We start from the raw sequence: 22,515 nt of genomic DNA, 5'->3' as shown, positions 1-22,515 counted from the left end.
TCCTATAATGGGTCAAGATGAAGAGTTAGCAGACGTAAGATCCTTTCCCAGCACCATTTTTTGGACATGGTTTGAGGGCTTCAGCCTGAGCATAGCAACAACACTGGAGAAATGTACAGAGCCGAGACAGACCGCAGGGCTCTGAACCATAACCAGCCCTGCCTGTCACCTCGCCACGGGCACCTAGACCTCTGGATAATGAACGGAAGTGCTGGCAAGATGTGTTCTCAGTAACCGCATGTGCTCTTTCCCGGAAAAAAAAAAACAAAACACAACAGCAGGGTCCTCTGAGTTCATAGTTAGCATGTGCCAGGGCACTGTAATACGCATTGTCTCATTTCATCTTTACACCCACTGTAACAGTTATCTCATTAAATCCTTATATACCCAAAGATCTGTGAGGTTGATACAGACAAGAAAACTGAGGTCTAGAGAAGTTAAGCAAACTGCTCAGTGTCCCACAACTAGTTGGGGCCAGGATTTCATCTCAGGTGGTCTGACACTCTTACTCTTCACCATATCTTTATTCTATACTCCATGAAAAATGAGGTAACCAACATCAAGGTTTTCAACATAGCTTGAATGTAGCCATTTTCATCAAAGACCCACAGGGCTTCCAGATGGATGCTATACACTAACCCATTCCAGTTATGAAGTTCCCCTGCCTGTTGTGGTTCAGCTTTTGCATTTTGACTGGAGGAAGACCCCACAAACACAACTGAGTAACGGCGAGGGTGAATATCCAAGATCGGCTACTGGAGATTTTTGAGTTGACAGTTCCCACTTTGCAGTCCCCATTTTGAAGAGTGGTGGTGTCCTGGATTGCTCCCAGAAAGAATGATCCCTTCCAAGACTGGACATATAATAAGGAAGTGGACAGAATAGAGAAACTAACATTGGAAAACTTCAGTGTTTCCATGAGGGAATTTCTTCCCAACATATCTCTAGACATCACTATGTTTTTTCTGAATCCCAAACCCCAACAAAAGTTGGTCAAGAAATTGAGAAAATGGGGAAAATATTACAATTACATTGAGAAAACTAAAGCCTAATAATCAACTAAGAGACGTTTGAAGGAATCCACTGACATCAAGTAGAAAGCAAGAGCAAACAGCTGACACAAGCAGCCAAGGGTTGAGGCCAACATTTCAGGAAAGTGGACCAGCTTCATGTTGGAGGGAAACTGTTCCCATCCAGTCAGCTGATCTTTCTTTGTAGCTGTTGCCATGTTATAAGTGTGTGTTCATTGTCCTGTTAGCTGTCAATGGTGAGTTGTTTGGGGGAAAAAAGTAACAGTAATAAATTTATATGCATATATACTTTATTAAAAATTCTATGAGTATACTAAAAAATAAAAAGTTTTGGAAGTAAAGTAGTTCTTAAATTGGCAGTTTCAACATGAGATTCTATTGTGCTGTTAAACTTGCTGGGACATCCAATGTTACATTATTTAAATACTACCTAATAATATTTACTGGCATTTTCAAGCATTTGAATGTTTACTACAGGCTATAGTTCCTTGCAAATACTACTAAACCTAATGTTTCTTATTTATTAAATACATTTTCTTAGATATTCAGGATCATAAGTAAAGAATGTGAAGAACATTGAAGTACTTTAAGAATCACTTAGGATTTGGGGAATTCCTAAGAATTCCTGGGAATTCTGGTTTCTCATCTCTGAATCCTGAAGATTAATATCTGTTGGAAATTTGGAAACACCAGAATTCTTAAATGAGACGATTGACATGGGAAAGATGGAACATCCTTTTGCATGCCCAAGAGCCTATTCTTTTCAGCTCCTGGAAGCAGCAGGGGCAGCCCCCTACCCACATCATCCCACTAGCTGATTGCTAACAAGTTACAGCTGGCATGAGCTCTCAGGCAAGAGACTTGGGATCAGCTGTGAACTCCAATACGCTCACTGCAGTGGGCAGAATTCAGTGTGCTTTTGATGGAGCCATGTCGTCCTGTCAGTATCATCCACCTGCACGTTATTGATGGTACTTCAAGGACCACTTAAAAAAAAAAAAAGATAAAGCCAAACCTAAATCCAAAGAAAAGAAGAACAAGCTCTATTTTCCAGAGACAACATGTGGAACTTAGACAAAATTTTCCACCCAAATTCGTGCAGCCAAGATCTAGAGAAAAACCTAGCCTAGTAGAGGGGACAAAGAAGGAGTCAGAACCTACCATCAAAGGTGTAAAATCGAAGGTGGATACCCCAAAGAACATCCCACAGACAGTGAGCACAAAAGGCTCCCTGAGAACAAGATGCCCGTGAGTGCAGGACGAAAGAGAAGCTGATGTGCCTTCTCTTCTCCTTTGTTTTTTTGTTTTTTTTTAATATTTATTTATTTGCACCATGTCTTAGTTGTGGCAGGCAGGCTCCTTAGTTGCAGCTCCAGGGCTTCTTAGTTGCGGATCGCTGACTCCCTAGTTGTGGCACGTGGGCCCTTAGTGGCGGCATGCAAATTCTTAGTTGCGGCATGCATGTGGGATCTAGTTCCCTGACCAGGTATGGAACCCGGACCTCCTGCATTGGGAGCATGAAGTCCTATCCACTGTGCCACCAAAGAAGTCCCATCTTCTTCCTTGTTTTTGCACCTCCCTCCTATTCATGGCAGATGTGTTCAACACGAGAACACCTTGTCGTAGTCCTCTTCTCTGAATGGAAAGTGCCTGTTATTTAAGAAAGACGGTTACTCCCTTCATGCTTTCTAGCTGAACTTTCCTTATGCACCTTTTGTACCTTTTTCCCCAGTGGGCTTGGGCAGCCCACCCACTCACTTGTGTATTTGTATATAGAGGAAAAAAATTATATACATATATACATATATGAAGATATGTACATATTGCAAAAAAAATTTAAGCAGTTTGAGGACAACAATTTATCAAGAAAAGTTCATTATTGCAGAAGGCTAACTGTCTGTGCATGGACATTGTATCAAGTTTCTTCCTCTACACATGCACCTCACTCACAGAGCTAACTGTTTTGAAGTACTTCACGCAGATGCTACTCCAAAAATGAACATATAAAACCCGTCAGGTTATCTTTGTGCAAGGACCCATGCCAATCTTTTCTCCAACCATTCAGTCTGAGTGTATGTGCTGTCAAAATGTGGTCTCCTGCAGTTTTGTTTTCATTTCATTTTATTTTATTAATGAATCCAAGCATTTCTTTAGAAAAGATGTAGTGGTGGCACATTTTTAGAGAAGCAAACAACATACTTCACAGACAATCCCCAACTGCAGTAGCAAGCAAGGCTCAAACCCTTCCCACGAAGAGTGACATGCAGAGTGGACTGGCATGTACTGCCCAGGCAGAAAAATTTGGTATTTATTCTGTGGAAAATGGAAGTCCTTGGAAGATTGGTATAACATGCCCAAGGCAATATTTTTGAGAAGATAAATTTGTCTTTTGACTGGGATGATACAGTCATCTGTCAGCTAGCTGTTGGCCCATTCACCAAAAGTAGCTGTCTAGGGCTTCCCTGGTGGCGCAGTGGTTGAGAGTCCGCCTGCCGATGCAGGGGACACGGGTTCATGTCCCGGTTCGGGAGGATCCCACACGCCGCAGAGCGGCTGGGCCCGTGAGCCGTGGGCCTGCGCGTCCGGAGCCTGTGCTCCGCGACGGGAGAGGCCGCAACGGTGAGAGGTCCGCGTACCGCAAAAAAAAAAAAAAAAAAAAAAAAAAGTAGCTCTCTACAAACCACTTCTTTGTTTTTAGTCAATTTTTGCCTATAGGGAAAGAGGCTGAAATACACGATAGTACGAATTGCTAGGAGGTGGGGATCTTGATGGAAGCCAAAGAACTAGAGGATGGATGGATGGATGGATGAATGGGCAAGTTACTGAGGCCTCTGAGCCTCAGTTTCTTCATCTGTAAAATGGGAGTGAAATACCTACCACCTGAGAATGGGTGTAAAATGCTCAGCAGGGTGCCTATCATATAACCGTTACTTTTCAAATGTTAGCTAATGTCATCACCACCACACCTACCACCAGGACCACCAGCGCCATCATCACCAGCAGCTACAGCAGCAACATGGCATGCTGTCCATATAGGGCCTCCAGAGCAGGCCTTCCCAGAATCTCTGGAAATCTGATCCCCAGGCAGCTCATTACTGCTTGTCCTAGGACTCCTCAGCATGCTCTTCCCCAGTGTGGAGAAGATCCAGTCAGGGACAGAGTCAGAGGAAATAATTAAGAAGGCTGAAAGTGTCCACCAGGGAAACAAATTAAGTGTTAATTGAAGCACATTGACAATCCCCAGAAATTTTAAATTGGTTGGACTCCCATTGTGTTATTCAAGTGTTCCTTAGAGATGCTAATCCACCCCATGGAGACCCCTTCACAAATGGCAGGTGGCAACAAAGAGCCTTGGTTAAATCCACCTTAAGAGATGTATTCAGGAATGGACAACCCCTGGGCTCCTCCAAAAACCAAGTTAAGATTATTTGTCCCCTACTCAATTCATCTTTCACCCCCAAACACATTCTCTAGGAGCAACCTTCCTCTTTAGAAGTTCCTCTCTTGGGTTTTAGAGAACTTTTTGGCTTGAACTCTTTCTAAAATTAAAGCCAACTGCTCTTGCTGTCAGATGCAGTGATATTTCACTCTGGCTAGGGCTGACTATCAGAGACGCATCCCAAACCACATAAGTTCTTATTGTTTAAACTGTCTTAAGCAGCTGTTAAAACATACCCTAAGATATCAAAGCCACCCTAATTAACTTCCTGCTTCTCTGGGACTTCAAAGTCTTTCCAAAAGTTTAAAATAGGGTTTTTATAGAGAATTTGACCTAATATTTAAAGAAAAATTTGCAAGCTTGCCCAAGAGACTCCACTTCTCCTTCCCTTTTCCACCCCCCTTCCCTCCCTGCCCCACAGAATCTTAGAGTTCTGCTACTAGCAGTGAGAATGGAGGAGAAATTTTAAAATCTGCCGTGACCAAAAAGGTGAATCTCTTGACGCGCATCCACGCTATTTCTCAGGTGGGTAGTTGACATCCTGCCTGAATGGCTTTCCCTGCTTCTCAACCTGGCAACACTGTCCCATCCTTCAAGACACAGCCCAAATGTACCTTCTCTGGGAAGTGCCCTTGACTCCCCAGGGTGAGGGTCCCACTCCCTTCTCTGGCGCCCACACAATCCCCAGGTCCCTATTTGGCCCTAATTTCGATGGATTGGAATGCATCCATTTATGTGTCTGTCACGCTGTCTAGACCGTGAGGTTCACAGGGCAGGAACTGTTTTGTGTGAAGCTTTGTGTTCCCACAGCTTCACCCGGGGTTCTGTGTATCCATGGTCAGGGCTCCATATATGTCTGATAAATGACTGAATTCCAGCTCATTCTGGGGAAGGTGGGGTTGCATTTAATTGATCCATCCCTTACTCATTCTGCTCTCTCTCCCTAGGTTTTCTATAAACATCTTAACAAAGGTATTTTACCTAGTGATTGCTGCTCTAAGAAATAGTCATAAAAATACCCCAAACTTAGAAATAAGGCCCAAAAAAGAGGGGGCGGCACATCTTTCCAAAGCCACCAAGGCCCCTTTTCTAGGAGAATGCACTCAGTTCATCTTACGATTTACTATTGACTTAAAGGTCCCTGCCTTCGTGAAGAAAATCTTATAGATTTTTGTCTGGTGGAGATGCAAATAATCTCTGTCCGGTGGAACAGATAACCCTTAAGATTTATGGGCTGTGGAGCATTAACCAGTTTATATCTAACTCAGTAATCTTCTTCTAACATTTCTTTATTAACTTGCCTGTAAATATCCCCACTTCTTAGACAGTTTTTGAGCAGCCCATAACATCTTATTGGTTCCCTCATTAATTAACGAGTTAAATAAAATCTTTGATTTGTGTTCCTTTTATGTTTCCTAAGAGTCAAAATTCTACGTTTTTGAAAATCATTTTTTTTAACATAGGGGGTAAGCCAGACCGACAGTGTAAAACCAAAGGTCAACGGGACAGGTCGCATAGAGCGACAGAGGGTTTGGGGCTGGAAGTGGAAGAACCTGGCTCTGCTGGGAACCCTCTAAAGCTTCTGGAACCTCCCTTTTTCCACTCTTGCCTTCACCCTCATCCATTCTCCACACAGCAGCTGGTGCTCTTTCAAAACTGTAAGAGAGATCCTGCCACAACCCCTGCTTCAAGCTCCCCAGTGGCTTTCCAACACTCAGGATAAATTTTACGCTCCTTTTCTCGACCTAAAGATGCCATGTGATCCAGCCCAATGGCTAACCCTCCAAACTCATCTCAGGACTTTCTCCTCCTCACTCACTTTGCTCCCACTCGTCTCAGGTATTATTTGCTTTCCTCAGACATACTTGGCTTTCTCACCTTTGGGCCTTTGCACTTGCTGTTTCTTCCACCTGAAAATCTATCCCCATCCTCCTTTCTTCACGTTACTGGCTTCTTCTTTTGATGTTAACTTAAATGTCATCCTCCCAGAAAGGTCATCCCTGCCTACCCTTTCTAAAGCATATCTACCATTATTCTCTCTCTCAGTACCCTGTTCTTTTTCTTCACAGCACTTCTCAGGATGAGACTATATTATGTACTGTCTGTCTCTCAGACTATAAACACTACATCGGCAGAGACTGTGTCTCTTGTGTTTGCCCTCGTGCGTGGCACGTATTAAGTGCTTTGTACCTATGTGTTGAATAAATGAACATAAAGGCACAAGAAATCCAGCTGGCTCCAAGGAAAAGTGCCTGCCCTTCACCGTCTGTATACATTTCTGAACCAGTACAATGCAAGTTCCACAAGTTTGAGCACACGTTTCAAAAGACTGCAGTCAAGAAGAAAAATTCCCAAGCTCACAACGCATCGCATGGACTCAGAGCTACTTTCAAGAACGGCGCTCCTCAGAAATACTTTGCTTCAGGAACTTGTAATAACAGGTCTTCTCACCAGCACTTCATTTCCTAACTTGAATAGATATCAAATCTCTTCATGAGAAAAGAACAGCCCTTCCTACCAAGAATTAAATGTTACCCAGAAGCACGGGGGGCATCTGTACCCAAGGGCTAGGTTTAAAGCAGATGAAAGAAACAACCAACGGGAATTCAAGAATATTTCAACAGCACAATGGGGAGAGAAAACCCCAGGCTGCGCTTCAGGGCATCAGATTACACGGCTCCCTCTAAACAAGCCTGTGTTTCTTAATCAGAGCCAAAGGGCGCAGCTCCATTTCCAGGGCAAACCAGGATTTTACAGATTCTCTGATCACTCCTGCCAGGCGCTCCAACCACTTCTGCAAAATGGTCCCTTCTCCTTCAAGATCCTCCCATTGACCCCTGGGCTGTGCTGTTGGGCTCATGTGAAAAGATAGCCTTCAACAGGCGATGCTCCTTAAGAGGTGCTGGTTGATGACGTGCTGGTCAGCTTTCTCACTTTTCATATCAAGGATGTCACACAGCAGCCAAAGAGGTCATGGCAGCAGAAAGCTGTTTCCTGGAAAGGTATCTGCTGGGGGAAAGGCCAAGAAAGTTTTCGTTCACCATGTAGCTGCCCCCCCCCCACCATTGATTTGCCTTGAGATCAGACTCTGCTGGAAATCTGCCCCCTGGACGTCCTTCCCCTAAAAGGCTCGTGGCCAACTGTATCACTAAGGCAGGGGTGCCAACACAGTTGCCTTGCTTTGGGGTGAGTGTTATCTTGTGATCCAGGATAGGTTTATGATGGGCGGACAATGCCTTTTTCAGTGTTTTCCTTTTTCAGGTGCAAAAGGCATTTTTCTGCTCACCAGCCAGTCTGCCTACAATCAAAGGCCAAGCTGTAGCCTTCACGGCTTCGGCTGGGACCCACCCATGCAGGCTCTCTGCTGCCCAGAACCCTCCCGTCCTAACCCAGGAATCCAAATTGAGAGGTTCTTATCACTCGGAGACCAGTGCCTCCAAGAAGCCGCTTTCCCCACCCCCAAAATGCATTAAACTCAAAACTTCTTCAAACTCCAAAAACTACACACATGAACTTGTTACCATGCTTTGTTTAATTTTTTTTTTCCCTCAGAAATATTCTTGTGGCCAAAAATAGAACATTTTCCATTCTGAGGAACAAGCAGCATCCATGGGAATTAAAGTAGGGCTTCATGCCTCTTCAGAAAATTCCTGCCAAACACGCACACGCATACACACACAGCCACTCGCAAGTTCTAAAAAGCTGCTTTCTGTAGGTGCAGCGGTGGTCAGGAGCCAAAAGTCCTCTGTTTATTTTCTATCCAAGAAAGTTACCAGAAAAGAGAGCTAGGGCACCTCAAGGACGCTTTATAGGAAAAGTCTAACTTAATCCAGTGTCATGATTTTGAAAATGGCCCCATTGTCACCCCTCCTCCCTCCCACCATCATCCCAGAATTCCTCTCAAGACTTATTTGTCTAAAATTCCAAAGCTTGCCTCAGAGCAAAGTTCACGGCCTTTATTCCAGCCAGCCACTGTTGGATAACCAGCCACGAGCTCTCTCTAAAGTTATTCCTACCATAGGATCAGAAATGGTAAATTTAGGAACATATGCTCAGGCTTCAATACTGAACAATATGTGCTAATAAAGGCAGATGTGGGTAATGTCAGAATAACAGTAACCCAGAAAATTATGCTACCAGCACAAGATACGGGAGTGTTTTGTACACTCTGTTCTCAAAGTCTGTTATTCTCAGCATCGCTGTGACCCTCTTTAATGGACCTTACATGGCTCCAACGACATTTCATATTTTTATATGTAAGCCGCTGTACACCTTCCTAAACATGGGAGTAGGTTAGCTATCAGATCTGTAGGGGCTGCGTTTTTATATGCAGCTGGTAAGCATTTGGTCACTGTTGAGATAGAGTCCTTTAAAATAATGATCTATGGCTGACACCAAAAGGAGGAAAGCCAGTGAGTCAATGTAGAAAAGAGTGAAAGAGAGGCCAAGGCGCGGGGAAAAGCATGAGATACGGGAGGAAAAGAGGAACTGGGAAACAGAGAAGAATCAGAATGTCAAATATGAATTGTTAGTAGGTGGAGGCAAACAAAAGCAGGTTGATTTATCCAAGACGGGCCATGGGGAGACAAGAATGGGGAGACAGAGAGAGGCAGTGTTGCCTAATGGTTAAAGGTCAGTTATCCACCAGCTAGATTACATGGGGCCAGTTCATCACTCTGAGCCTCAATTACTTCATATATTAAGTGGGGATAATAGCATCTCAGGGAGGCACAAGCAGATTAAATGACTTAATATATAAGATACTTAGAAAAGCGCTTGGTGCTGAGTAAACATTCAACAGCTGTTGGCCATTTTTATTAGTGAAAAAAAAGTGTGACGGATTTACACGGGAGAACATTTGCTTATGAGTTAGACCTCCATTTACGTTGTCATTGAATTCTGCTAGTAGACACAGAAGCACACAAGTTATGAGGGAGCTGTGAGCCCAAGCAAACGTTGCCAATAGGAGGAGCTTCAGGATAACAGCCCAGATGCTAATGAGCGCTTGGAACAGTGAGGGAGCCCCCCGACATTGACCGAGAAGGGATTCATCGCTGCCAATGAGTCACCACCATTCCTTTTAACTTCATTAGTTCATTCACTCAACAAACATTGTGCAAACATCTCTTGAAGCCTGCACACCATTAGTCTTGCCCCAGCTTATCTTTCTAACATCAATGTGAGCCCCTTCCCCCAACTTCACCATCTTGTAGCTGCACAGGATAATTATTCAATATATGTGCTTTACAATCTTCCCCCTGTGCCTGGGCTCAGCCTGGATTTCTCTTTCCCTTTTCTTCAGTCTAGCAAGATACTAGTCATCCTTCCAGGCCAAGTGTTGTGGGGAGTTTGTGTGCCTTTTTTTTCCTTTTCGCCCACCGTCCGGGATGGTAAGGAGAGGATGGCTCTCCCTCACCTCAGGCGCACCATAAATACACTTACCTTGTCGTGGGTTGGGCTGTGTTCCCCCAAAGACAATATGTTGAAGTCCTAACTTGCAATGCCTCAGGATGTATGACCTTGTTTGGAAACAGGGTCTTTAGAGGTAATCACGTTGAGATGAGATTATTAGAATGGGCCCTAATCCAATAGACTGGTGTCCTTATAAAAAGGGGAAATTTATGGAGCTTCCCTGGTGGTGCAGTGGTTGAGAATCTGCCTGCTAATGCAGGGGACACGGGTTCGAGCTCTGGTCTGGGAGGATCCCATATGCCACGGAGCAACTAGGCCCGTGAGCCACAACTACTGAGCCTGCGCGTCTGGAGCCTGTGCTCCACAACAAGAGAGGCCGCCATAGTGAGAGGCCCGCGCACCGCAATGAAGAGTGGCCCCCGCTTGCCACAACTAGAGAAAGCCCTCACACAGAAATGAAGACCGAACACAGCAAAAATAAATTAATTAATTAATAAACTCCTACTTCCAACATCTAAAAAAAAAAAAGGGGGGGGGAATTTAAACACAGAGACAAACTTGCACAGAAGGAAGATTATGTGAAGAGACACGGGCCCAGGGATGGGGGCATGCCACATGAAGGTGGAGGACTGAAGTGATGCATCTATAAGCCCAGGAATGCCAGAGATTGCCCGCAAAGCACCAGAAGCTGGGAGAGAGGCATGAAACAGATTCTCCCTTACAGCTCTCAGAAGGAGCCAACCCTGCTGATGCCTTGATTTTGGACTTCCAGCCTTCAAAACTGTAAGACAATAAGTTGCCCAGTTTATGGTACTTTGTTATGACAGCCCCAGGAGACTAATAAACACCTCCATCACAGCAGGTGTGCTTGGTTTCCAGGTAGTCTCCTTGAGGTCAGGGACTGAATCCTATTTGACTTTGGATCCTCAGGCCTCTTACAGCATCTGGCAGGTAAAAGTAACACTTGAAGAATCTACAGTCTAGAACTGCAGGCAGCAAACCACAGCTCGTGGGTCAAATCCAGCCCACTGTCTGTTTTGGTAAATAAAGTTTTATTGGAACACAGCCACACTCATTCGCTGATGTTTTGTCTATGGCCAATTTCACACTATAACCACAGAGTTGAGTAGTTATAACAGAGACCATATGGCCCACAAAGGCTAAAATATTCACTCTCTGGTTCTTTACCCCAAAAGTTTATTGGCCCCCTATTCTAGAAGAAAAGAAACATAAATGAAGCATAGCAAGGGGTTAAAATTAATGCTAGAATAATGCACAGATAGTACAGAAAAGGGGATGATGGGTTGAACCAAAGTCTTCATAAAGAAGGTGACATTTGAAAAGTGAGAGAGATTTTACTCAGAAAAGGCAAAATACTTAATTTATTCACTCTACTGTGCTACCTGGACTGATCAGTTTTGCACTGGTAGTTGCATAATGATTAAGGGTTGGAGTTGGAGTTGGAGCTGGTTTGGGGCAAAATTATGATGTTCTGTACACATTGAGTTTGACTTGCCAAGAGGAGGTTTGCCATTCATCTGTTTAAATTTGTTTTTCAAGGAAATAAATTCAGTTTTGAATTAGTAGCACACACACACACAAACACAGTTTGAAACGAGCCACTGGACACTGCTAAACAGTCTAGGTCAGAGGCACAGATTTTGGTTGAACTCAATACAATAAAGATAAGTCATCATTGGAGGAGAAAAGATCACTCTGGAAAAGAATGGGAAATAAGAGGAAAAGATGTTTGCACATGAAATTCGGGGTAAACTTCAGAACATAAGTGCTAGGCAAAAGAAGAGAGAGAAGCCCTGAAGGATTTGAGGAGAAGCAAAACAGGAAGCACAAAGGGAATCATGTCCCTAAGGCCCAGGGAAGGGAGGATCCGGCAGTGTTAAATGCTGCCCAAGGCCAGAAGGACCAAACTATCCAATTCGGCAACTAAGAGGCCACATGGACTGGTGACAGTCATTTCGATTGCTCATCACTGGCCCAAATTATCTTCAGACTAAATCATGAAGAAGAGCACACTTCAGTTATTGTCAAGAGAAAATAAATAAATAAATAAAGAGTGTTAAGAAAAGAAAAGAAGAAATAAAGAGATGAGAAAACCACAGACATTGAAGATAACTGGGCTGAAATTAATCCTTCATAAAATCTAAATGTTACAATCTCTCTATATAGATTCTATCCTTTATCTAAATTCAGCAGGTCTGAAAGTTGATCAAATGCTAGGATCCATTCCTTTAGACAGCCCAGCCAATGAAACAACTGACTTAAAACATACCAACAGGTGTTAAAGTAATCGCAGCTACAAATGACTGACCTGCTCTGTGCTGGGCACTATGCTAGTTACTCTACAGGGACTACCTCATTTTATCTCCACTAGAACCCTATGCAGTGAATATATAGTAAAGTAGAATCTGTATTTTTTCTTAGTACATTAGGATATTGGGGCTTAGAAAGGTCACACGACTATACACCATTCTGGGAAGAAGCAAGAACAGAGGGCATGAGAGAGGGAAGAGGATTGAACCCAATATTTATTGAGTTCTTAGTCTGTGGAAGTATTTTATTAAGAATTTTACATACTTTGGCTCATTTAAGCTTCACAATAACCTATGTGGAAGAGGGGATGGTAAGGAAATAAACTTAGAGAGGTTCAATATGGTGCCAAAGGTCAAATCTGAGTGAAAAGCTTCTTGGTTTTACAAAGAAATCCTTCAGAATTCAGAAATAAATTATTTATTGAGTTATTTGAAGGTAAGAACAGTCTAAGTCCATGTTAAAATAAGGCAAAATAACTCCAGGTGCCTTCTAAGACATTTCTGAAGGGCTTCTCTGATCATGAAGGATAACAGAACCCCCAGCTCCGGCAGCCCCACCCCCAGAAGTGGGAAATGCCTGGAAGAGGCTGCAGTGGCTTTGAGCTCCTCCTCCTTGAAATAAGGGATGGAGTCTCATGACCCTAAAGTTCCTTCCAACATTAAAAGTCAATGTTTCCAAGCACACAATAGCATCTCACAAGTAGGGAGTATTCAGTCAATGTTTATTAAACAAGCAATTCAACTGAGACTAAGAAAGACCCTAGTAAAGAATTTTTGGAAAACTTTCCAATTATCAAAAATCCCTTCCCTGTTTTTGGAGGACTTTATTCTGCAAGGTTTTCACTCACTGCTTTATACAGCTCTCAATGCAGTACAAGATTGCTGGTCTATGCCCTCTCCCTGCCCTCATTCACACATTTATTCCACAAACAAACAAAAATCCTTCTCTGAAATGTAGGTGCTACGTTTTAGTCAACATGCAGAAGATGATCTTGAAATAACTGAGCATACTAAAAAACAAAAGGAAAGCCTTCTGCTTAAGAATGATTGATGTTCCTAGTACCTCATGGAAGACAAGGAGATAGATTAGTTGTTTTCTTATCATGGTTCTGCTAAAGGATTTGGGTTCTTTGTTGTTGACTATGGTGAAAGAAAACCCTCTACTCTGCTGGTAGAAGGGCTCGCTGCTTCTGGAAAGTAATCTGGCAATTCTTATCATGAGCCTTAAAGTAAGTCAAACCCTTTGACTGCAGGATTCTCCTTCTAAGGATATAAATTTAGGAAAATCACCAGAAAAGCAGCCTGAGAGAATAGTATGGTTTATTCCTTAATCTCTGGTTGTACAGTCCCTGTATTTGAGTGCTCACCAGTTGTGGAATTTTAGATGAGCTACTTAACCTCTCTGTGCCTTGGGTTCCTCATCTACAAAATGGAGATGATAATGGTCTCTGCATTATGGAGTCGTTAGGAGGATTAAATAAGGTATTAAATTTAACATTCTTTACACACATTTTGTCATTTATTCCTCATAAAAGCTCCACAAGGAAGGCAAGAAAAATATTGGCCTAACCTGGTCACTAATAAGCACACAATTAAATATAGGCTCTTCTTTTGATAACCATGTACATTACAAGGAGACAAAGATGTTCATCGCAATATTATTTACTAGAGTGAAAATTTATCAAAAATTAAATGTTCAACAACAAGAGAACAGGTAAATAAATGATATTCCCATGTGATAAAATAAGCAGCTATTTAAAATGCTTTCCCCCCAAAAGTTAATGAAATGGGAAAAATTCAGCCAATAACATTAAGTGAAAAAGTGGGCTGTGAAATTGTACTCACGGTGTGATAGCAATTTTGAAAGGACGTTGTAGTGGATAAGGCAGTCTTGGCCCAAATCCCTTCTTTGGAGCACGTAGCCCTCCCCAGCTGCAGCAAATATAACTGCAGATAGCTCACAGCTGCATCCCTCACTGGGAATTGTTCTTGGCCCTGGGAAATAGACTCATCCAAAATTAGCCCCCTCCAGGGGGCCAATGACTTGCTGATGCAGGGATACAAAGCCCACCCACCTGCCTCCACCTGGAACCTTTCTGAAAGGCTCTCTCAGCTCCAGCTCCCCCGCGTAATCAGCTGAGTCTCAGTAGCACCTGCATCTGGCATCAGATTCCCCCTCTGCAGGGTTAGTCTTCACTTTCTTACAGGGATGTCTCCAGAAAGAACCCGTCCGATAACATCCATGTAGCTTTTTTTCTCTGAGTCTGTTTCCAGGGAACCCCATCTAAGATATTTTTACATCAAAATATTATGAGGGAATATCTCTGAGTGATGAAATTCCTGGATTTTCCAAATTCTCTATGATGAGTCTGTATTACTCCTTTTAAATGAATAAAATGACATTGTTTTAAAAGAGGCAGTCTCCTCCCTGGAGTGTGGAACTTAATTAAGCCCATGAATTTCAATGCACAGATTTTATTTTTCTTCATCTCAGACTTGGATTATCTTTTAAAATATATAGTTTTTATCGTATATTAACACATATATGTGGAATCTAGAAAAATGGCACAGATTAACTGGTTTGCAAGGCAGAAATAGAGACAGATGTAGAGAACAAATGTATGGACACCAAGGGGGGGGGGAAGCAGTTGGGGGACAGGTGTGGGATGAATTGGGAGATTGGGATTGACATGTATACACTAATATGTATAGTGTAGAGATGATAGATAACTAATAAAAAAAGATATGAAAAAAATTTTTAATATGTAGATATTTAAATGATATCATTAGTAAGTAATGAGCTTAGATTAAATACCTAGGCACACACTTTGTGGTTGCTTTTTATAACATCTTTATTGGAGTATAATTGCTTTACAATGGTGTGTTAGTTTCTGCTTTATAACAAAGTGAATCAGCTATACGTAAACATATATCCCCATATCCCCTCCCTCTTGCGTCTCCCTCCCACCCTCCCTATCCCACCCCTCTAGGTGGTCACAAAGCACAGAGCTGATCTCCCTGTGCTATGCGGCTGATTCCCAGTAGCTACCTATTTTACATTTGGTAGTGTATTTATGTCCATGCCACTCTCTCACTTTGTCCCAGCTTAACCTTCCCTCTCCCTATGTCCTCAAGTCCATTCTCTACATCTGCATCCTTATTCCCGTCCTTAGGCACACACTTTGGAGTATATAGTGCCTCAACCTGGCCAACAAGGAGGTTGACCTATATATCCCAAGGATGCTGCTGTGGCTTAAAATGTATCTCCTTTCTCTTGAAGAACGCCTTCATATATTGTGCTATTTACTAGTCACACAGAAGAATCAGCCTCACTGCTTTATATAAGTACATTCGTGTTTTATTTTTATTAATCTTGTCCATCTGCCCACTCACCTCACTATGCACTCAGATTTGGTTCTGAATACCAATGAAAGGCTTAAAAGATGCAATTCTTCCTCAAAGGATTAAGATTTTTTTTTTTCATTGAGGATATTCAGAAGAATGTGCCGGAGACTCTGATGGCAGTTTCAAAAGAGGAGGCCTTAAAAAATCTTGAGTGATGATACATCCTTGGAATAAGTGCTCAGCCATCTAGATTAGCTCCTTGGAGAGGAGAGTGCTTTGAATGAATCCGCTTTGGGTGTTAATCCTCCAGATAACTTTTAAGAGTCACTTTTACGTTCAATGTAATCCTTTAGTTCTAATACCAGACGTTGTCTATCAACAGCTTCGGTTAAAAGATAATAGTAAAACTTTAGAGGTAACCTTTTGAGTCAGACTTTGTACTTGTAGGCACAGTACATCTCCTCCTATGGATGAATGCCAAACTGTTATAATGAGGCCAAAAAAGCCATCAAGATCCATAGAAACTGAAGAGAAAGAAAGAAAGAAAGAAAGAAAGAGAGAAAGAAAGAAGGAAGGAAGGAAGGAAGGAAGGAAAGAAAGAAAGAAAGAAAGAAAGAGAAAGAAAGAGAGAAAGAAAGAAGGAAGGAAGGAAGGAAGGAAAGAAAGAAAGAAAGAAAGAAAGAAAGAAAGAAAGAAAGAAAGAAAGAAAGAAAGAAAAAGAAAGAAAGAGAGAAAGAAAGAAGGAAGGAAGGAAGGAAGGAAAGAAAGAAAGAAAGAAAGAAAAGTAAAAAAGAAAGAAAGAGGGAGGGAGGGAGGAAAGGAAGGAAGGAAGGAGGAGGGAGGGAGGGAAGGAAGAAAGAAAGAGAGGAAGGGAGGGAGGAAGGAAGGAAGAAAGCAAGCAAGCAAGCTTGTGGAAAACTTCCAGCCAAACAGTACATACTACCCTCGAATAAGCATTACTATAACAACTGATAAATGGGGAAAGAACAGGGCAAAGCTTTGGGCTTTACATTTTTTTGTATCATCAGTTTTACTCTCATGAAAATGTACAATGTTCTTGCATCAGTAGGAATCAGGGTTTTTTTCCCACCAGAAATGGCAAGTACAGCCCAAAGTAATATAGGCTAACCAGGCAAAAGACTTTCCATATTGAGAGAGGAGACCCTACGTGGAGTCTAGGAAAATAGCTTGTTTTTAAAATGATAGTCTTTCTAGTGATCTCAATTCTGGGAGTCTATCGCAAGAAAATAATCAGAAATGTAGGAAAATCTTCATGCACAAAGATGTTATCACAGTGCTATTATTATTTATAATAACAATGGAAATTTGCTAAATGCTTAATACTAGGGAAATGGTTGAGTAAACTGCTATATTTAATATTTCTGAAGACTTTACAATAATAAGGAAAAGTAGTCATAGTGTTGAACGAACAAAGCAGGATATACGGGTTTATGTCAGATGCAAAGTAAACTGCATGAAAAATATACACAACTGAAGTAAGCAGTAAACATCGACTTGAAGAAGAAACAACAAAATGTCACCAGTGAGTGGCTGTCTTAGGATAGAGAGGTGACACATGATTTTTTTCCTTTCTCTAACTTCGCTGCATGTTACTGATTATAATGGGACAAAATTATAAACTTTATAACAATAGAAAGAAGAGAAGGAGAGGGGAAGAAAGTAATTATTCCTCCACCCTGGCTTCTGAGGCAGTTAGAGAAACAAACTCTGAGGCCTCATTGAAATCAGGCGCCAGGCGGCTAAGACAGAGAGCAGAAAATCAGCAATGTAAGAAATGGACCTAAGAGAACACGTTAAAATAAAGGTAAAAGGGTAACCACAGTGAGAACTTGCATTAGGATAATATTTTGAAATGTTAGCCCATGTGATTTTCTTGGTTTTTTCCCAGACTTTTCTTCTATTCAGTCAGCTGTGTATTGTGAGACACTTGCTCAGAAAGTAGGAAAAAAATCACACATCTGTTCTTCGCTTGAGTTTTAGAGCCCAAAGCCTCCACGGAGCTGGAAGAGTTTGGGGCATGAAGTGAGAGAAGCTTGCTGGCCCTCAAGGCTAGAAAGCATTGCCCAGACTAGGATGAAAGGGGAGTTGGAACAGAAGCTAAGAGAGCTGAGACTCCGGTGGGTCCCCAACGGCAGGTCCCACAGCCCAGCCACCTCCCCTAGTTGTGCAGGAATGCGTAAGGAAATGCCACAAAGTCCACACAGGCTCGAGGGCATCTGTGTTCTTTTCCCAGGTAGAGCCAGGAAGGTTTCAAGGTGCCAGAAGAGGAAAGGTGACGTGGCAGGTATACACAGCCCCAAGCAGCTGCTGGGTTTCCTCACTCTGAAGTGATAGAGAAGTTGGATTCCTGCAGGTCTAAGAGAAGCTTGGGAGGAGTGAAGTCTACCCAGTACCCACCACTTAGCAGGATGCGAAGGGACAGGATACTCAGAATACCTCTGGAGCTCTCTCGTGCTCCAGAGAGCCCACTGAGTGGCCCAGGGCCTTAGCGGCCTCAAAGAGTTTCTGTGTCCAGGGAGGTGTGGGCCAAGCCCTCCTGAGCCAGCAGAAAGAGCCATCTAGCTCTTAAAGGGCCCTGAGATGAGAACGAAAAGGAGCCAGCAATGATCAGTGTGGCCTGATGACCAGGTTCAGACAGAATGGTCATCTCGGTGGCTGCCAGCGCAGAGAGAAAATCATGCTCAGCAAATGCACTGCCCCCAATCTAGATGGTGGCAAGATGTCAACCCCCAAGAAATGCAGTGTAATCATGGGCAGGGGGGCTGCTGAAATGAATGAAATTTAATTTCTAATACCCAAAGGAATAAGAGCTCAAATGAGAAAGTAGCTATTTCATTGACACCAAAAAGCCATCGATTGTAAAATGCATCATTAACTTCTGTGTCATGAAGAAAGAAAGATGCCAATTAATCTGTGAAAGGATGGTTTCTCATCACTTAGAATTTTTATTTTATACTTGCTGAAAAAGCTCTTCTAGATTTGTTGGGACATAGACTTTTATTATGCACCATGCTTGTGTATATATAAAAAAGAAAATAAATTAGTTAAGAAATTCCTGAAATGATCTTTGCGTTCAGCATCTAACTCTTCTGAATCAATAGGCATATTTTTCTGCACAATATTGTTCTCTGTGTTGATGATGGAACATTTCTTACAAATGCCCCTACTATTGGCTCCAGGTTTTCTTCAAGATGTTGCCACCCATTCTAAAATGTGTAATGTGGGTGCATTCTTGCTTGGCACGTACTAACAGGCAATGCCTTTTTATACAACTCAGTAACAAAATATATCACAGTTTCATAAGCTTGCAGTAATCTACCTCCATTACCCTGTATGAGGTTGTTGCTTTACAGTGATTCCTCAAACATATAATTTTCTTTACTGATATCATATTTATACCCCACTGCTCTGTTTCCAAACCTTTCCATTAACTCTAACTTTTCATTTCAATACTGAAATTTAGGATGATCTTTTTGAAAAATTTCCAAAGAGCAGCTAAACTCAACTTGGGTAATACCAACAGTGCATATAATTCAACTGAAGGGACAATAATACAAATACCTATGACTAAGTTCAAACATGCACAGGTCAGCACTGTCACCTGGCCAACAGTGATTCAAAGATGCCATCAGTTATAAGATCCTGATTTCAGGGCTTCCCTGGTGGCGCAGTGGTTGGGAGTCCGCCTGCCGTAGCAGAGGACACAGGTTCGTGCCCCGGTCCGGGAAGATCCCACGTGCCGTGGAGCAGCTGGGCCCGTGAGCCATGAGTCTGTGTCTGTGCATCCGGAGCCTGTGCTCCGCAACGGGAGAGGCCACAACAGTGAGAGGCCCGCGTACCGCAAAAAAAAAAAAAAAAAAAAATCCTGATTTCAGAGTTGTTAACATATGAAAAGCATATATTAGAATTAATGAAGTATGCTTGTAAAATCAAGGTTTGCCCATTACACAGATGCAAGGCCCTCCCATCACAGCACTGGGAGATTACACTTGCAGTTTCAAAGCACCCAGCTAAGAATACACAAGCAGGCTGGCCGCAGGGTAAGGTCCAAAGTCCTTAATGTAATGCGGGCTTCTGCTATCTGGCAGGAATTGGTTAAGCAGGAACAGCACCCCTGAACTTCTGGCCTGAAGAGGAAGGTTTTATGGTTTCACAGAGGAAGTGTCACAGCATCCATTTTTCTGTACCTTCAAATCCATTTTCAGCCTGGCCCTTAATCAGGCAGTGAATCTTCCTGATAAAGAGCAGATTATAACCTTCCCTTCATGGTATGACTGGAGTGCAGTATACAAAAGAAAACAAAACAAACAAAGTGACGGGTAACGGGAGTAAAAGGGAGCATAGACATGTGTTTAACAGCTTGGCCTTGGAGTTCAACTGACATGGGTTTGAGGTCTGCTCTTATTTATTGTATTATAAGTCACTTAACCTGTGTGTGGCAGAGATTAGCCAGATACTTCACTAAAATCATTTCCTCTTCTTCCTGGGCATATAACAAGACCACACAGCCCAGCCCCCGTGCATTTAGATGGGACCATGCAATTGATTTCTGGCCAATGGAATTTAAGCAAAAGGAATATACCATTTCTAGGCCTGACATCAAAGCCCTTCTATTCCCCTCTCCTTTCTCTTATCAATTGCCACCAGATTCAGGGGACCTACGAGAGGATTCTGACGCCCTAGAGGATAGTGGCACCTCTGTATGGAAGGATCCTGAATCCCCGAATAGCTGTGTGGAGTAGACACCCTTGACCGCCAAACTACATGGACAGTAACGTGAGCAAAACATCAGGCTTTGCGTGTCATAGCAGCTATTCCACTCTATTTAATACATGCTGTCTTCCTCCGTGTCCTCTTGCATGACAGAGATTAAATTAGTTACTTAAAGGAGTTGGTACAATCCTGCTACACAGTAAATACTAAGTAAATTGTGACTATGTTATTATTGTTGGGATCGTACAGGCAGGAGGCTTTCTTGCAGCCTATAGTAGAGGGAAGTAAAACTTCTATAAATATCAACTGATACAGACTGTATTTAAAGTGAAATTTGAGCAATCACATTTTCAGAGACTGAGAATAATCTGCAAATAGTAATAAAGATCCTGAAACGAGGAAGTGACAGATTCCGAGCAGGCATTGCAGGTCAAGGACCAGTGTCAGACTCAGAAGGAGGGCAGCAGGAGATGGGAGAAGAGGAATCTGGATCAGGTCGGAACAGAAACTGCTCCCCTGAGCCACACTGGGCCATGGTTCTCAGCAGCATCTCAGGGAGGAGGAAGTGGCCATGGTCATCAAGATTCTACCCCTGAATACATAATGATTGCATGATTCCATCATCCTCATTTGATTCCCTTATTGTTTCCATGATGTCCTCAGGTAGCAGACCCCACCAGGCACAGCTACCGGGACACTCCCCCACCTGCACTTTGAAGTCAGTTCTGGTAAGTAACGTGGCTTCTCCCTGTCCAACAAGATTTATTTCCAGCTGTGTGTGTGCAGTGCATTCTACTGGCCTTTGAGACTTTCTCCAGTTACTCAGTCTTGTCATTTGTTCATTCACTCATTCATTCAAGGAACATTGATTGAGCACCTGCCATGTGGCAGGCACGGTGCCAGCTACTAGATATACAGCAATAGCAAAACGAATACATGTCCAATTACATATGTAGAAAAAGTACTCTGAACATGAATAAAAGGAAATCACTAGGTTCTGATGGGGAAGAACAAGAGGGACTCCATTTAGAGAGATCACCCAGGAAAACCTGCCCGAGGAGATGATAATTAAATCAATGTGGTACCTGTACCCACCTCCCCTATAGACTGTAAACGTCCTCGAGACAGGGATTCCCACAGCCCTTGGCAATGTCCCCATGCATAATAGGTGCTCATTAAATTTATAAATGAGCTTTTTCCTCTTCTAGAGAGCATCAGCCCCAATCTGAGTTTTTGACCTTCTCTTCACCCTTCTCCTGCTGCCCATCTATTGCTTTCTGTTCATCAGCAGAGCAAGCTTCAAGGAGATGCCCATATTTTTCTAGGTTCTTTTGTAAGACTTGCCCCCGGGCAGACAAGCCTGATCTCTGTGGTATCCATAAAGCTACAGGATGTTGGGAATAGTCTTGATAACTGCCATTGCTCGGACCCCAGTCTTTGACGGTGGCTCAGGCACCCAGGATGGCTTTCAGGACTGTCTCCTCTTTAGGAGCGCTGTCTATGGCTTAGTCTCTCTTTATCCACTCTCTTAAAATATAGAAATACAACCGTCAGAGTCATGATTAAAGGGAAAAATCAAACAGTAATAGTGCTCCAGAGACACTGAGAGTATTATGAAAAGGAAGTGTTTAAGTGGAAAATACTCAGCTTTGGAAATAAAACTGTAGGCATCTGAACTTAAGTATGGAACCCAGTTAAAAGATGTGAGAAATGGTAAGAAGCTCTTTTGCCATTGAGTCAAGTCTCTGGCAAATGATCCTTGATGAATCCAAATTTGCACAGGGATTAGAAACTTTCCATGCGCTTGTATTTCATCAGCTGCTTTGAGTTACTTTTAAAGAAATGCATTTTTAATGAGAAATTTTTGACAGAGAATGCAGTGCAGATGTAATTCTTTGGAACAATTATTTCCTTTGTTGGTGCTTTTTTCCCCCACAGTACCCACTTGCAATTAAATAAAACAGTAATTAAAACTCTAAATTCACTCAGCATTACTGTCCCATCGGTCACCTTCAGGGATCCTTCAAATGTCATTGTGGAAAGAATGTCTTATCGGAAATGAAATGTGCTAAGACAGAAGGCCTTAGATTTTTCTAGTTTGGAGTCATAAATATACAGCAACATTTTAAGGGATTTGAAAATTATCAGTGAAATAAAAATCCAAGGCTACAGACCATAGGATAGCTTAACTCTCTTAGAAAAAAAATGACTTTTTTTTGACATT

General features: G+C 42.5%; 1 pseudogene; it reads left to right on the top strand.

Moving 5' to 3' along the window:
* The first annotated feature begins 1,733 nt into the window (after nucleotides 1-1,733).
* LOC113623589 (mediator of RNA polymerase II transcription subunit 6-like) lies at nucleotides 1,734-2,293 on the top strand (annotated as a pseudogene).
* Nucleotides 2,294-22,515: the final 20,222 nt, after the last annotated feature.

Source organism: Aethalodelphis obliquidens, unplaced genomic scaffold (assembly GCF_003676395.1).
Source record: "Aethalodelphis obliquidens isolate GAN/ISIS:26980383/991018 unplaced genomic scaffold, ASM367639v1 scaffold11, whole genome shotgun sequence".
NCBI classification, from domain to species: Eukaryota; Metazoa; Chordata; class Mammalia; order Artiodactyla; family Delphinidae; genus Aethalodelphis; species Aethalodelphis obliquidens.
This window is presented reverse-complemented; position numbering and strand designations above follow the sequence as displayed.